The sequence below is a fragment of the Chiloscyllium plagiosum genome, chromosome 3 (genome assembly GCF_004010195.1).
Source record: "Chiloscyllium plagiosum isolate BGI_BamShark_2017 chromosome 3, ASM401019v2, whole genome shotgun sequence".
Taxonomy (NCBI): domain Eukaryota; kingdom Metazoa; phylum Chordata; class Chondrichthyes; order Orectolobiformes; family Hemiscylliidae; genus Chiloscyllium; species Chiloscyllium plagiosum.
This window is the reverse complement of record NC_057712.1, coordinates 110,603,028-110,619,207: the sequence shown is the minus strand read 5'-3', so window position 1 is coordinate 110,619,207 and position 16,180 is coordinate 110,603,028. Positions and strand designations below refer to the sequence as shown.

At 42.9% G+C, this 16,180-nt stretch overlaps 1 protein-coding gene across 9 annotated transcripts in view; it reads right to left on the bottom strand.

The window, feature by feature from the left end:
- The window catches only part of sobpa (sine oculis binding protein homolog (Drosophila) a), a 356,343-nt gene that overhangs the window by 148,567 nt on the left and 191,596 nt on the right, over positions 1–16,180 (bottom strand). The window lies entirely within an intron of this gene.

The following is a 16,180-nucleotide window of genomic DNA, read 5'->3' as shown; positions in this document are numbered from 1 at the left end:
ACATGGCTTCGTAAATCTACAGCATAAGAAAAGTTAATAACCACATAACTCCTGCATATAATATTAAATATAATGCTGTTTTTTGAGTCATGAATGATCCCAGTTAGATTCGATCAGGTGAAATTATGCCAAGCAATGTTAGCATGTGGATCTTCCAATGCATCTATATGAAATGTTGTCGACTATTTTTTTGCCAAACACATTGAACCATTTATTTTGAAATGACTTTGTGGCTAAAAAGCATATGGACGATTTTCTTACAAAATACAAGAGTGCTGGACAGTTGGAGGTGCTGTGTTGCGTTGTGCATAAACTAATAAACCAAAAATCGTTTAAGTGTTCCGAAAGAATACCACAGCGCCATTCAAAGGAATACAGGTGAGTTTCTCCTGGTATCCTGGTTAATATTTATCCCTTGGCCAACATTAATCAAATGAAATTCTTTGTGAGGTCATTACCTCGTTTCTGTTTGTGGGAGATTGCTATATAAAAGTTAACTGCCACGCTTCCTACATTACAACAAAGACTGCACAGTATCTGTGTTGCATTACCTGCCAGGCAATTTGGGGCAGCCTAAGATCAAGAAGGGTGCTATAGAAATGCAAGTTCTCTCCTGCTATTTTATGATAATACTGCAGTACATAATTACATTCCAAATTATTTATGAAGCAATATGTGAACACAAAAATTGATAAGATGGATGACAGGATCTTTTTTCCTTGGGTGGGGGAAGTTCAAAACTAGGGGCCATATTTTTCAAGTGAGAGGAGAAAGATTTAAAGAGGATATGAGGGGCAACCTGTTTACACAGTGTTTCGTATGTGGAATGAACTACAAGAGAAAGTGGTGGATGCAGGAACAGTTACAACATTTAAAAGTCATTTGGATAAGTTTATGAATGAGTAGGGTTTGTAGGGATATGGACTAAGTGTAGGCAGGGGGACTAGCTTAGTTTGGGAACGTGGTTGGCATGGGCTAGTTGGACCGAACGGTCTGTTTCTGTGCTGGATGACTCTATGTGGGCAGAAAAAGATCAACTGGCCTTTAATTCTGTGAGATTTCAGAACATTGTGGTTTAATCACTTGTCCCCAGCCTCTGTCCCCATCCTTTTATTTCCCCAGAATTCCAGGTGTTGATTGATTGTGTAACATCTACAGTGCAAAGGCCACACCTTTTGTTTGTGTGTGTGTGTGGGGGGGGGGGTGCAAGAGTGAAATAGAATTAATTGCAGACAATTATTATGATCAAAACATGGAAATAGATATTTGCTGTTGGAAGTTACTTGTGATGGATATTTCTCTTTCCCATCATTTCACAAGGATCTGAAAATTAAAATGATTTTCTGAATTATTAACCAAAGTAAGGATGTTAGCAACCATTGTTTATTTTAAACAAATAAAGCTTGGCATATGAAGAGAAGGTGAGTATTTAGCGCTGACATCTTTAATTCATCACAGTAAACAAGGTTCCATTTAAAGAATGAATCCAGTGCTGTGGTGAGCCAGCAGCTAATGCACTGTGAGCACATTTCCCAGCTAATCAACATGAAACAGCATTAAAGTATTTATTTGGCCGCACACCTCACAATTAAATTTTACATTGTCATATCCAGTTCGAGTCAATGTCACACCCTCTCTCGTTGCACCATCTGGTCAAGCGACCATGAGCCCAAAATTGGACATTCGAATTTGATTCACAATTGGAGAAATTGAGCTTAACAGAAAATTGGCCAAACTAAATGAAACAGCAGCCAGCAGCTATTGGCGACAAAGAATAATGGAAACCAAGGTCAAAGAGACCGGAAAGGTTCAAGGGGAACCAGTTACAACCAAAGGGGTGTGCATTGAAGAAATTCCAGCTAGTGCCTGTGGTCGTGCACTTTACACCTCCACTTGGCCATAGAACATTCTGGAAGATTCAAAGTGAAGGGGATAAAAACATACCCCCTCAGCAAAAACTCACAGCAAGACTCAGGGCAGAAGGCTGTGTGGCAACCCAAGAGGAGCCAGGAAAAGCTCCACATCACCTGGGAGACCCACCTTCCTGGAAGGGAGCCAGCCTTGTGTCAGAGAGGAAGGAGATTCCAACAATCCAGCTCAAACACGTGGATCATTGCAGGTAAGATCCTATCTCAGACGGATAGAGCTAGATAATCAGTATATATTATGGGAATTTGGGAAATGCTCACATGGTGTTTTTAATGAGGAACATTTTATTAATAAAATTGAGTTGAACTGCAAACTGAATTCTGTGTCCCTTTGTTCACCTCAGTGACAAGAGTGTTAGGTAAAGTGTTTTTAACACGTAAACTGGTCAAAGAGTCCAAAGCACAACCAATACCCCTGCAAAACAGCGGCACGGTGGCTTAGTGGTTAGCACTGCTGCCTCACCACGCCAGGGACCCGGGTTCAATTCCTACCTCGGGCAACTGTCTGTGTGGAGTTTGCACGTTCTCCCCGTGACTGTGTGGGTTTCCTCTGGGTGCTCCGGTTTCCTCCCACAGCACCAAAAATGCGCAGGTTGCGTGAATTGGCCATGGTAAATTGCCTGTACTGATAGGTGCATTAGTCAGGGTGGGGCTGTTCTTCAGAGGGTTGGTGTGGCCCTGTTGGCCCAAAGCGCCTGTTTACACACTGTAGGGAACCTTGAAAAAAAGGGCTGTTTGGCTTGTGAAAATAAATCAGCCTATCTGTGGATCAGAACTATATGGTCTGTTTGTCTTCTTAAAGTAAAAGGGTTATATCAAATTCACACTGCTGCATTATCGTGTTGAAGTGCTGGTTTAAGGTTGCAGAGCACAGCAGATGTTGGTCTAAGAGTCCAGAAAGTTAAGCAGCAGATCTTAATTCAGAGAAAAAAATGCTTAAATTCTGGCCAATCAGTGGAAATATTTATTCTAAATGGATGAGCTTGGCCATTCCCGGCCTGAACTACCGGATAGAAACCTTTCTATTAAAGGCTTGTGTGTGTGTGTTTCTCTTCTATAGGGGGATTTAAGGAGATAAACCAGTGCTGTCCATCTTTCACTGTGCAGCACTAAAGAACAATGCTTCAGGAATAAAACAGAATGTCCTGACATCTTGCTCACAAGCCCAGCAGCATGTAAACAATTCTATTCTGTGAAGGATAGAATGATCACTTCTATTCTGAACAGACCACAGGTTCAAGCTGAATTCAGCAGAATCTTTACCTACATCGCAGTCAAAACATTATGGGTGGACAGGCGGGAAAGTGGACTTAAGACAGCAGTTTGAGCAAATATGATCTTATGGAAGGTGGAACAGCCCCACGGGGCCAAATGACCTATTTCTGCTCCTAATTTGCATGTTCTTCGTTAATGGTTCAGTACTTAATCAAATTAACATTAATTGTTTTTGCTTGAATGTAATTCTACATGTGTGCAGCAATTTGAGAAAAAAAGAACTTTGTTTCATTTCTAGGCTTTCTTGAGACAAGTTAATTTTATTATCAGGTTGTTAGTTTTCCACCCTCAGTCTAATACAAATAATCTGTTTGCGTGTTCTCTCAATCCTCTTCTCTCAGCATCTATGGATAACACACAGCATTCTCATCCAGGGAAAGCATCAGGTGACCAGATAGTAATCCAGAGACATGGGCGGTCTTGATACCTTTGATGAGATAGGAAGGTGGCACGTGGAGTGATAACAGGCAGAGAGTCTGGCAAGGCAAGGCCAATTATAGCATTTCACAAACAACCGGAAACATCAATTCAGTGTGGAACAGTATAGCAGTGCTTCACAGGAGGCAACACAACACTGATGATGTCACCTAGAACAGGGACAAAACGTCTGCTAACAAACCTACAAACTTGGCGAATAGACCAGCAACGAGTCCAACCACCTCCCAGTCTACAGATCTTCACAAAAACTTTAAACTTCATGAGCAATATCTCATTGTCTTGTCTAGGAGCTGGTCAAGAGGTCAGCTTGGCTAATGGAACTGATAAAAATCAGTGATATCAACTATTGGGGATGGTCCCCCAGAAACATGGGTGTTGATTGATTGACATGAATATCACGTCTGCTTCTCTCCTCAGATGGTGCGCCACGCGCTGAGTGTTTCTACAATTTCCTGATTTTATTCCATAATGAACTATTACAGAATGCCACCTTGTAAAACTAACCCCCCAATAGAAGCAACAATGTTAGGGTTACTGCCTATAATCACATGGACCATTTCACCTCTAAACTTGCTCCTGGCATTTAGTATTCAGATACATGCCTATTCAGCTGCCTCCTCCCAGGAAAGGATGCCAGGCACAGCCTCACAGAAGAGTACTCCCCATTGAGCTAGCAGTAGCAAAGATCTATATCTAACACATTAATCTGTTTTTCCTCTTTTCAGGTTCTGAAGCTCCGACATTGCATTCACAGCAATTTCAACTTTTACTTATTTCCAAGTTTATCTTCCTCTCTGCATATTCAGTTGAATTTGCTGCCTATTAGGATTGGAGAAATGTGAAAGCTCTTTGTGGATAAGATGTTTTGCTTGTTCAGTATAGGTGGTGGATAAGGAAATCTAGCATTGTACAACCTGCAAGGACTGCGAGAATTTATCAGGACTTTTGTTTTATTGCTGAAAAGACATATGCTGCTGAAGTTTTTCATCTTTCACGCATCAGGATAATTATGAGAATGTCAAATTTCAGATTATCAGAACAGCTTATCCAACAGGACCAAAAGGTATGGATTCATTTGTAGGCTGACTCTGACCGGCTGGGGTGGTGCCATGGAGAAAGCAGCAGGCATCTCAGGCTCTTGGGGTGTTTTAAAAAAAAGCTTGAACATGTTCCTTTTGTTTATAAAGAAGGTGTCTGTGTATGTGAATATAAGTCATGTCCAGCAACAGTAAATGAGCCATTATAGGAACTCAACTGATTGTCTTAAATTGGTTGTTACCATTGCTATTTAAATGTTCAAAATTGTTCAGCAAGTACCACCCCATCGCAACTGACAGTCAATTACTTATTTGGGGCTTTGTTAGTACGGGCTAGTTGGATATTCTCTGTCCACTGCCTATTATGAACAGCTGAATGATTCAATCAACCAATCATAGGCTTTATGAACCCAGCGTTTGAAATATGACACTCGTGTGTCCGTTTGAGTGCCTCCTTCGGCAATCTGACTCTCCTCTCAGAAATATACAATTGTTTAGCTGAAAACTATGTGGAAGTGGGTATTGCAGATGGGCCGGTGAAGGGCTTTTGTCCGAAACATCAATTTTCCTGCTCCTCAGATGCTGCCTGACCTGCTGTGCTAATCCAGCACCACGCTAATCTTAGCTGAAAACTGTATCCACTGCGGGTCAGGATTGCAAATTCTATTTTGAATTGCAAACCCACGATCTGTGAACTAACAAGGGACCTTTTGCACTTGTGAATCATAGAACAGAATCCCTGCAATGTAGAAGCAGGCCATTCAGCTCACACCGCCCCCTCCAAAGTGCATCCCACCAAGATCCACTCCCCACCCCATCCCTGTAACCCCACATTTCCCATGTCTAATCCACCTAGTCTGGACATCCCTGGACTCTGGGAAATTTAGCATGGCCAATCCACTTAAGTTACACATCTTTGGACTGTGGAAGGAAACTGGAGCCCCCGGAGGAAACCCACACAGTTACAGGAAGAATGTGCAAACTCCATACAAACAGCCATCTGAGGCTGGAATCAAACTCTGGTCCCTGGCACTGTAAGACAGCAGTGCTAACTACTACGTCAGAGGCAAGCAGGGACACACACACACATATATATAAATGCAAAGAATATATTAATATTGTTACAAGTGCTTCATATTTATTCATCTTTATAGAATTGTGTTTCAAGGATTGGTGGATATCTGGATTTTTATTTAAAGAGGTCAATAATGTCCATAATGTCTCTGGGTGGGGGATATCGATACCCACCACCAAGTGTGGCTTGGCAGCAGCACAGCTGATTGAGCTTGTTGGGTCTTAAAGGATATAGCTGCTAGACTAGCTCTGCGGCAGGTGGTGAGGGAACCAAAAGGGAAAGCCATACTTGACCTCATCCTTCCCAAGCTGCCAGCTGCAGATGCATCTGTCCATGATGAAATCGGTAAAAGTGACCACTGCACAGTCCTTGTGGAGATGAGGTCCCACCTTCACATTGAGAATAGCTTCCATCCTGTTGTGTGGCACTATCACCATGTTAAATGGGACTTCAAACAGAGCTAGCAATTCAAGACTGGGCATCCATGAGGTACTGTGAGCCATCAACAGCAGAATTATACACCAGCACAATCTGTAACTTCATGGTCTGGGATATCCCCCACTCAACTATTACCATCAAGCCAGAGGGTCAACTCTGGTTCAATAGAGTGTGCAGGACAGCATGCAAGGACCAGCACTTGGCATACCTAAAAATAAAACATCAATCTGATGTAACTACCAAACATGACTACTTGCATGCCAAACCACCTAAGCAACAAGTAATAGAGCTAAACAATCTCACAACAAATGGATCAGATCTAAGCTCTGCAATCCTGGCCACATTCATTCGTGAATGGTGGTGGACAACGAAACAACTCATTGGAGGACGCTCCACAAATATCCCCATCCTCAATGATGGAAGAGCCCAACACATAAGATAAGGCTGAAGCATTCACTATAACGTTCAGTCAGAAGTGCTGGGTGGATGATCCATTTCGGCCTTCTCTAGTGATCCCCAACATTACAGATACCAGTCTTTAATCAATTTGATTCACTCCATATGATATCAAGAAATGGTTAGAGACATAGGATACTGCAAAGGCTATGGGCCTTGACAACAATCTGGCAATACTGAATACCTGTGTTTCAGTACTTGCCATTCCCCTAGCCAAGCTTTCCCAATATAGTTATAACACTGGCATCTATCTGCCAATGTGGAATATAACACAAGTATGTCCTTAACGTAAAAAGCAGGACAAATCCAACCCAGTCAATACTGCCCCATCAGTCTCCTCTCAATCAACAGTAAAGTGATGGAAGGTGTCATCAATAGTACTATCAAGCAGCACCTGCTCAGCAATAACCTGCTCAGTGATGCCCTATTTGGGTTCCACCAGGGCCACTCAGCTCCAAGTCTCATTACAGCCTTACTTCAAATATGGACAAAAGAGCTGAATTTCAGCAGTGAGGTGAGAGTGACATTAAGGCTGCTCTTGACTAAGTGTGGCATCAAGGATCCCTAGCAAAACTGAAACCAAAGGGTATCGGGGGCAAACTTTCCACGAGCTAGAGTCATGCTGGTACACAGAAAGATGATTGTGGTTGTTAGAGGTCAGTCATTTCAGCTCCAGGACATCTCTGTAGGAGTTCCTCAGAGTAGTGTTCTCAATCCAACCACCTTCAGCTGCTTCATCAATGACCTTTCATCTACATTTCGGCCACGAGTGGGGATGTTTGCCAATGATTGCAGAACGTTCAACCTCATTCGCGTTTCCTCAGATACTGAAGCAATCCATGTTCAAATGCAACAAGATCTAGACAGTATCCAGGCTTGGGCTGACAAGTGGCAAGGAACATTTGTGCCACACAATTGCCAGTGATGATTATCTTCAATAAGAGATAATCTAACCATTGTCCTTGACATTCAGTTGTGTTACTATCTCTGAATCCCTCACTATCAACATCCTGAAGGTTACTATTGACCAGAAATCAACTGGACTCACCACATAAATACAGCAGCTATAAGAGCTAGTCAGAGACTAGAAATGCGGAAGTAACTCACCTCCTGACTTCCAAAGCTTGTCCATCATCTACATGGCACAAGTCTGGATGAGTGCACCCCAACCAACACTCAAGAAGCTTGACACCATCCAGGACAAAGCAGCTCACTTGATTAGTGCTACATCCACAAGTAACCACCCTCTCCACCACCACATTCAGTAGCAGCAGTACACATTATCCTCAAGGTGCACTGCAGAAATTCACCAAAGACTCCCGACAGCACCTTCCAAACCCATGACTACTTCGACCTAGAAGGACAAAGGCAACAGATACAAGGGAACATCAAACCCTGCAGGTTTCCCTCCCAGCCACTCACCATCCTGACTTGGAACTATGTCACTGTTCCTTCACTGTCAACGGGTCAGAATCCTGGAATTCCCTCCCATAGGGCATTGTGGGTCAACCCAGAGCACATGGGCTGTGACAGTTTAAGAAGGCAGCTCACCATCATCTTCTCAAGGACAACTAGAGAAACTAGAGCCAGCAATGTCCACAACCCATGAATGAATTTTAAAAAAAGAAAAGAAATTATTTTGTTTTACCAAGGCATTTCTTGATGGCCACATATTTTGTAATAAGTCCTTGTTTACTGGAGATACTTTGCCTGGGTTTATGACAATTAGGTTGCAGTGTCTGGTTTCAATATTATTTGGATTAGTTAGTAAGAAAAGGCATTTACCCAGCCTGTTTCGAGAAAAATCCTTGTTATGGATACACTGTGATACCTGGAATAATGGAGCAGCTATTGTTGCATGAAAAGCCTTTGCAAGAATTTGTTGATATTTCTTAAACAACAAAGTGTTCAAATGTCCCCAGTAATAACTGCATGTGTTCATCAAAATCCACTTTGGTGTGCCAGGTCGTCAGGCCAACAGTCATCTGAACTTCTCAAACCTTATTCTTTTGGCTTTCAAGAACTAACCATTATTGATAAGATATTTTCCCCAAAATTGAATGATGGGGTTCAAAATCCTTTTTCCCTTTTACCTGGTGGGTGCTTGTATTTTGAGCTGTTTGGAGGGATAAAGGTTTACTTTTTCAAATTAAACTGTGTGATAACCCATTATTGCACCTTCATTGAACAATTTTTGTTTGTAATTAATCAATAATTTTGTTTACTAAAGAAATCTGATTGATGGATCTTTTTCTAATCAATCTACTCCGATATTGTCACACATCCCTGGAACAGGTGGGAAATGAACCTGGGTCTCCTAGTTCAGGGCTGAAAATGTGTTGCTGGAAAAGCGCAACAGTCCTCACTTTCTCCTAGTTCAGGAGCAGAGACACTACTAGTGTACCACAAGAGCAGGTGTGGAGTTGAATACAGAGAAAGCATGAGACAAATAAGAAAAATTTATGTTGTGACCATGGAGTAATGAATCTAATGTACTCGTCACATCTTGGTAAAAACAATGTACATCAATACTCACAAATTCTTTAACACACATAAGAAGATATGTTAATCATACACAAATCAATTGTACAAAATAAGAAAGCTGGAGGCCAATATAATAACATTTTATCCCAAAGCCATTATTATAATTCCCATTCAAATAGTTTAGTTAACGATTGTAATTGCTCCCATTTCTCATAATTCCCACTTCATGCAAGATCAGATGGTTAATCAGCAAAGCATAAGAATGCAGAGCAATCATGTAGGTAATGCATATTCCCAATGTATGTAAAATAGCTCAGTTCAGAAAACAATCCTTTCTTTTAGTCAAACAGCTGCTTAACAGCAATTCATTTGCCTTACCCATGTGGTTACAATTAAACTACATGGACTCTGTCACATTCTGTAGAACAAATATGTTCCCTCACCCATCTCTCCACCATAGGCCTGCTTTATAAATAGAATTTGCAATGTGGGACCTAGGTGGGGACAGTTTTCAGTGAAAACCTAATCTTAAGTTTCCACAATTCTTGTATTTTCCACAATTTTGTTAAACCTATTCGTCTGGAACCACTGACAGTAACAAAAAGATAAAACATCTCATCTGCCAAATATGCATGTGAAGATGCAGAAAATAGGAAAAAGACTGGAAATGCTGGAAATCATTAACAAAAATGGAAGATGCTCAAATTGCATTGCAGGTCCATCAGTATCTGAGAAGGGAAACTATACAGGTTGACATGTTAGTGTACTTCCTTGCTCCTGCTGACACAAAGAGCTGTATTCTTACTTCTGAGTCACAGTTCTGTGAGCTCACATCTCACCACAGGGACTTAAGTGTAAACTCCACACTGACAATCCAGTGCCATAATGACTGAGTATCTTTCAGATGAGATGTTAATTCAAGCTCCATGTCAGATGTGAAAGATCCCAGGGCACTAACTGAAGAGATGCAGAGGAATTCTTCCCAGTAAGCTGACAAATATTTATGTCCCAAACAATATCACAAAAACAGATTTAGAAATAAAATTCATTCACTCATGGTGTGGGGATGTCTATAGTCTACCCTTAATCACCCGGAGAAGATGCTTTTGAGCTGCCTTCTTGAACTGCTGCAGTCCTTTTGGTACAGGTACCCACAATACTGTTAGGGAGGGAATTGCAGAATTTTGACCCAGCGTCAGCAAAGGAACAGCAATATATTTCCAAGTCAGTCCAGTCAGATATGCTGCTTATTATCTTAATGCTGTTAGTGCACATACTAGGAGCACACTGACTCACATTTGCTACACTGCGAAAGTGATAATACAGTAGTCCCCCACGTACCTGCGGGGGATACTTCCATAACCTGCCGCGGAAGCTGGAAACCGCAGATAAGAGTGAACCTGTTCCATTAAATGGGAAATGTACTTTCCGGGCAGCCTCCTGTTCCCTCGTTCCAGAAGGTTCCCTTTAATATGCTTGTGCTGCTGGAAACTGCAGGTAACTGAAACCGCGAAAAACAATTCCACAAATACGGGAGTTGCCCCGTACTTCAAAAGTACTTCATTGGTGGTACAGATCCTGAGACCACAAAAGATGCTACAAATGAGAGTTCTCTCTCTTACCTGAAGCACTACGTATTATTTCTCACTTTAAATGGGTTGTGGAAGCCTGCTGTTCACTTTCAGTATTTAAATTACTGTCTCTACCTACTCATCATTTATAATGAACTGTTTTGAAAAACTAACAAAAAGAAAACACCACAAAGCTAGGAGAATTCTTCTTTCCTCCAGTGCATTGCCCTCTCGTACACTGACGAGGAACGAGGGAATGAAGAATCTTCCAAATGACTCCATAGCTTTCAAAAGGTGACTCATTCCATCCTTGATCATCTCCTTTTGCTCACCTACTTGCTACATCTCCATTGTATCATCCAAAACATTTTCCCTCATTCACCGACAATACCAAACTTTACCTCTCCCTGTCTGTAAACTGTCAGAATCATACACTTGCCACAGCACAGAAATAGGCCATGCTGACTCTGCCAGCTGTGCAAGCTCTCTAAATGTGCAGTTTTCCTAATGCCATTCCCCTCCAAAGCCTTTCAAGTACCTCAATTGAACCTGCCTCCATCGTGCTCTCAAGGCAATGCGTTCAGACCCTAATTGATTACTGTGCAAGAAAGGTTTTCCTCATGTTCCTTAAATCTAGGTCCATGGAAATGCTGGTCAGACAGCCAGTACCTGATGAACAGAAATTGCCTTCAACTTAAATTGTGAGAAGACAGAAACTTTCATCTTTCAAAGACACAATTCTCCTGGGAAATTGTCTGAGGCTGAATCAGCTTTGACCCTAAGAACACTATCCAGGACCACCTCTTTACAGTTCAGTGTCACTACCTGATTCTGTCCCTGTCTCAGCTAATCAGCTGCTGACACCTTCGCCCTGCTATTTCTACTTCTAGACTTGATATTTCTAATGCTGTTTAAATGTAAGTTTGGTGATGTTTATTACACAGCTTAATTGTTGATACAGTGTAAGATACCAATAGCTTTAATGGAGTTTAGATATTGCTATAAATCACAAGCATGAAGTCCATGGGGAACACTTTCCATTCAGAATGTTTCTCTAAATGTCTTACTGCTGCAGTTGCACTAAAATGACTTTGATTTTGTTGTCACATTGAACTCTGTCATTTCAGGACTTCCTATTCTTAGTGACATCAGTGACAGATAAAGGGGGGCTTGTGTTCGTCCCCAAGTAGCTACATTCATTGCAATGGGAACTGGCTTTTGTGGTCAGTCTGGTAGCAAATTCTCAGTCTCAGCATCATGGAATAAAGTTGTCAGCTGGATACTGTTGCACATTCAACCAGTAGAGGGCTTTCTGTAGTTGGGAAGCTCTGCATGAACTCTCAGGCCATTATAGAGAGCCAGGTTTCCACAGCAGCGAACAGAACTCCTTTGATTATTGTGCAGTCTGTCCCTGTAGCTGACATTGACAATGTTACTCAAGAGAAAGCAATCTGAAATATTAAGCAACCAAATTAAATTATATTTCAATGCTAGCATCACACATTATTTCTTTCAGATAGACAATTGAATAGAATCTTGGAATTTAATAATAACAAAGCTGTCTTTTCTGTCCACAATATCTTTGATAACTCTCCAAAAAAGAGAAAGTGAATGTTTTGGTTCAGCAGTTTCACTCTCACATTAAATGCTGAATTCTGCACTTTCAAGCCCTACCTCACAGATTAAAAGCATCCAATCAAAATGGGAGCATGTGCGACTTGGCCGGAATTGAACCAACAGCTGTTCAGGTCAACGTGAAGATTCCCATGCCACTATTCTCTGGTGACTCGACTGATATTTATCCCTCAACCAATACTGCCAAACAAGGGATTTTATTCGGAGCTTTGACTTAACAGTTTGTCCCAACCTTTCCTTTTAAGTTGTTGGCAATGAATCAACCAAACCCAGAAGTTAGATTCTATCCTTAAACACACAATTTCCAAATTTCCATCAGATATTGTCTTGACATTTTGGTCAAATTTGTATTTTTTTGTTCTCGCACCACTTTGGCCCTCTTATTCTTCGAAACAAATGCACAACATTTGATTGAAGGACAGTTCAACTGAGGTGAAGGTATAAATGAGAGCGCCTAGCTATTTCACTAACAATTAATGCACTTGGTTTTTCCTTTTCTTGTTCAAGTTGGGCTGAGTCTCACATTATTTTTGTGTACATCAGATTTTCTGGAGGAATTCTCACTATTAGTCCCATCGAGATTTCTCACTGTATCTTACCAAAGTCCACTCATTAATTACCAACCCCAACCTGATGGTATCTAACTAATATGATACACAGCTCCACTGTAACCTGTTTACTTGTGTATTCAATGCTTTGACTAATAAAGTTGTAAGTGTTCCATTTGCCTTTTTAACCACCTTATCTGTCCTGCTACAGAACTTTCAAGGATCTATGGCCATGCACACTAGGGTCCACCTGACTGTCTGTACCTCAAAGAGTCCTACCATTCAAGGTATACTCCCTTGCCTTGTTAATCCTCCTTGGCACAACATCGTGGGCCGAAGGGCCTGTTCTGTGCTGTACTTTATGTTCTATGTAAAATGCATCACAAACATCTCAGGACTAAGTCCCACTGGCCATTGTTCAGCCTGTCTGACCAGCCCATCTATGTCATTTTGTCATGTAAGGCTTTCTTCCTTGCCAGTTACCTGACCACCTAGCCATCTGCAATCTTACTCAAACATTCTCCTACATTCACATTTTGAACATTGATGTACACAGCAAGCAGCGAGAAGCCCAGGAACTGAACCCTGTGGTATGCCACTGGACACAGGCTTCTGATCACAACCTTCAACCATCACCCTCTTTTGGCACACTGGTCTTCATTGGTCAGGGCGTTGAGTGTAGAAGTTGGGAGGTTCTGTTGCAATTGTACAGGATGTTGGTGAAGCTGCCCTTGGAGCATTGTGTTCAATTTTGGCAACCTTGCTGTAGGGTGCCATAGGAAAAAGTGCAGAAGACATTTACAAGGATGTTGCCAGGATTCAACAGTCTGAGTTATAGGGACAGGTTGAACAAGCTAGGATGTTTTTCTTAAGGGTGTAGGAGACTAAGGGGGGAGCTTATAGAAGTGTATGAGATCATGAGAGGCATGGATCGGGTGAATACACTCAGTCTTTTTCCCAGGGTTGGGAAATTGAGGACTAGAGGGCATCAGTTTAATGGGAAAGAATAAAAGGGTACCTGAGGGGCAACCTTTTTTTCACAGAGCGTGTTACGCATTAGAATGAGCTGCCAGCAGAAGTGCTTGAGGCAAATATATTAAAAAGCATTTGGACAAATCCATGGATAGGAAAGGTTTAGAAGGACATGGACCAAATCCAGGGAGATGGACATGTTGGTCGGCATGGACCAGTTTGGGCCAAAGGGCCTGTCTCCGTGCTGTAGGACTCTATGACTACAACTCTCCTTCCTACCACTAAGCCAATTTTGGCTCCAATTTGCCAAATTTCCCTGGATTCCATGGGCTCTTACCTTTTTAACTAGTCTCCCTGTAAGACCTGGTCAAACGCCTTACAGAGGTCCATGTTGACTACATTAACTGCACTACCTTCATCTACACATTCAGTGATCTCCTTGAAAAGTTCAAGCAAATTTGTGAGATGTGCTCTCCCCATTACAAAGCCATGCTCACTATCCTTGGCAAGTGGAGATTAATTCTGTCCCTCAGAATTTGTTCCAATAGCTTGCTTACCACAGGTGTTAGTCTCCTGGTTTATCCTGACTACGCATTTTGAATGATGCTGAGTGGGCATCACTTACAGGTAAACAATTGGACAATTCCAGACATGAGCTTTTATTTACAGCTGCCAAAAGGGAATGAAAAAATGAAACCAGCAGAGGCTGAGGTTTACCCTTACAATGCAAACCAAATGGTAGCATCATAACCAACAACTATTTTATCATTGATGGTCTATGCATCCAGATCTCACCTACTGGATCCAGGTTTCAATCTAGTTCTGTTATGGCTTTTAGTGCCCAACACCTGTTTAATTCATTCATACACAAGGAATGTTTCCTCCTCCTCCACAAAACCCTGCTCCCATTCTCTCAGTTCCTCAGCATCCAGCACATGGTTACATTGCCTATCCAAGTTGTACAGAGTACACCACACCAGAACATTGCAGCACACTCTGTCCGGACTATAACAGAAGGTCCCGCAGACTGGTCCAAGCAGCAGAACCACATCTTCAGCAGTTCCCCCTCTGCAGCATCCCTGACCCTGATAAAGAGATGTATCTGCACTTCACATCAGTCAGGGAGTTGTGCACTTGTATCATGAGCCGTGGTTGCAGGGTATGGCCCGTTCCCCCAAGTAACCATGAATGAGAGGTGCATGGGACTGGTGCCCTGGGATCCTGACCTGAGCTGCTGTTGGCTGCTGTGCAACATGGAGAGTTCTCACAGCCAGCGTTGAGGTGAAATTTCGGAATATGTGTAGTTCCTGAGGACCAGAGGAAGAGATTCTGCTCGAGAGCTGTCGGTTCGACGCAGCGGACATATGCTGGTGGGGGAGAAACCGCAGGGATCGTGCTGCGAGTCGTAGGAGCTGCTGGAGACCATCGCTGGATCGTGATTGGCCGTTGGAGGATTGTTGGGTTGTGCTGACCTGCTCTTGGTGGATCTTCATGCTGGCTTCGGCCTAACGCCAATTCAGGTACCACCCAACCTCAGAGCTATGGCCTCAGCAGCCGCTCGCAGCCCTGGCCAGGGCATTTGCAACACAGTCAGGGTGACTGTGAAGAAGGTGGAGGAGCACACACCAGTCGATCGGACGGCGTTTGTGAAGAAGATTTTGCTGGAGTGCTGCGGGTTCGAAGCAGCCGACATGTACTACCTGCAGGATTTCCCTGCGGCACGCTATTTCGATGTGACCTTCAGGAGCGTGAAGAATTGTGAGCATCTCCTGAAGGTCTTCAAGGAGAAGGAAGGGGAACCTCTGTTCTCCATCTTGTCGGCGGTCCCGTTGTGTGTGCTTCCTGAGCAAAGGAGTCGGGTTGTAACAATCCAGATGTACAACCCTCACGTCCCAGCAGCAGATGTCCTGACCTTCTTGAGGAGATACGTCCAGGTCGAGGGAGAGAGTACCGATGTGGTCGATCCTTTGGGATCTGGGCCAGCAAACGACAGGTCAGGGTAACCCTGAGGGTCGATGCCAGTGGGAACATCCTCCACCCACCCTCCAGCTTTGCCATCGGAGGAAGCAGAGGTTACCTGACATACGCAGGGCAGCCAAAAGTGTGCCGAACCTGCGGGAGGTCAGGCCACATGGCGGCAGATTGCAAGGTGACCGTCTGCCGAAATTGCAAACAGGAAGGCCATCCGACCAAGGAATGTAAGGAGGCCAAGAACTGTAATCTGTGCGGAGAGGCGGACCACATGTACAAGGCCTGCCCAAGACGAGGGGCCGCCACCTACGCACAGATGGCCGGAGGTGGAAACACGAGCCGTGGACCGCCT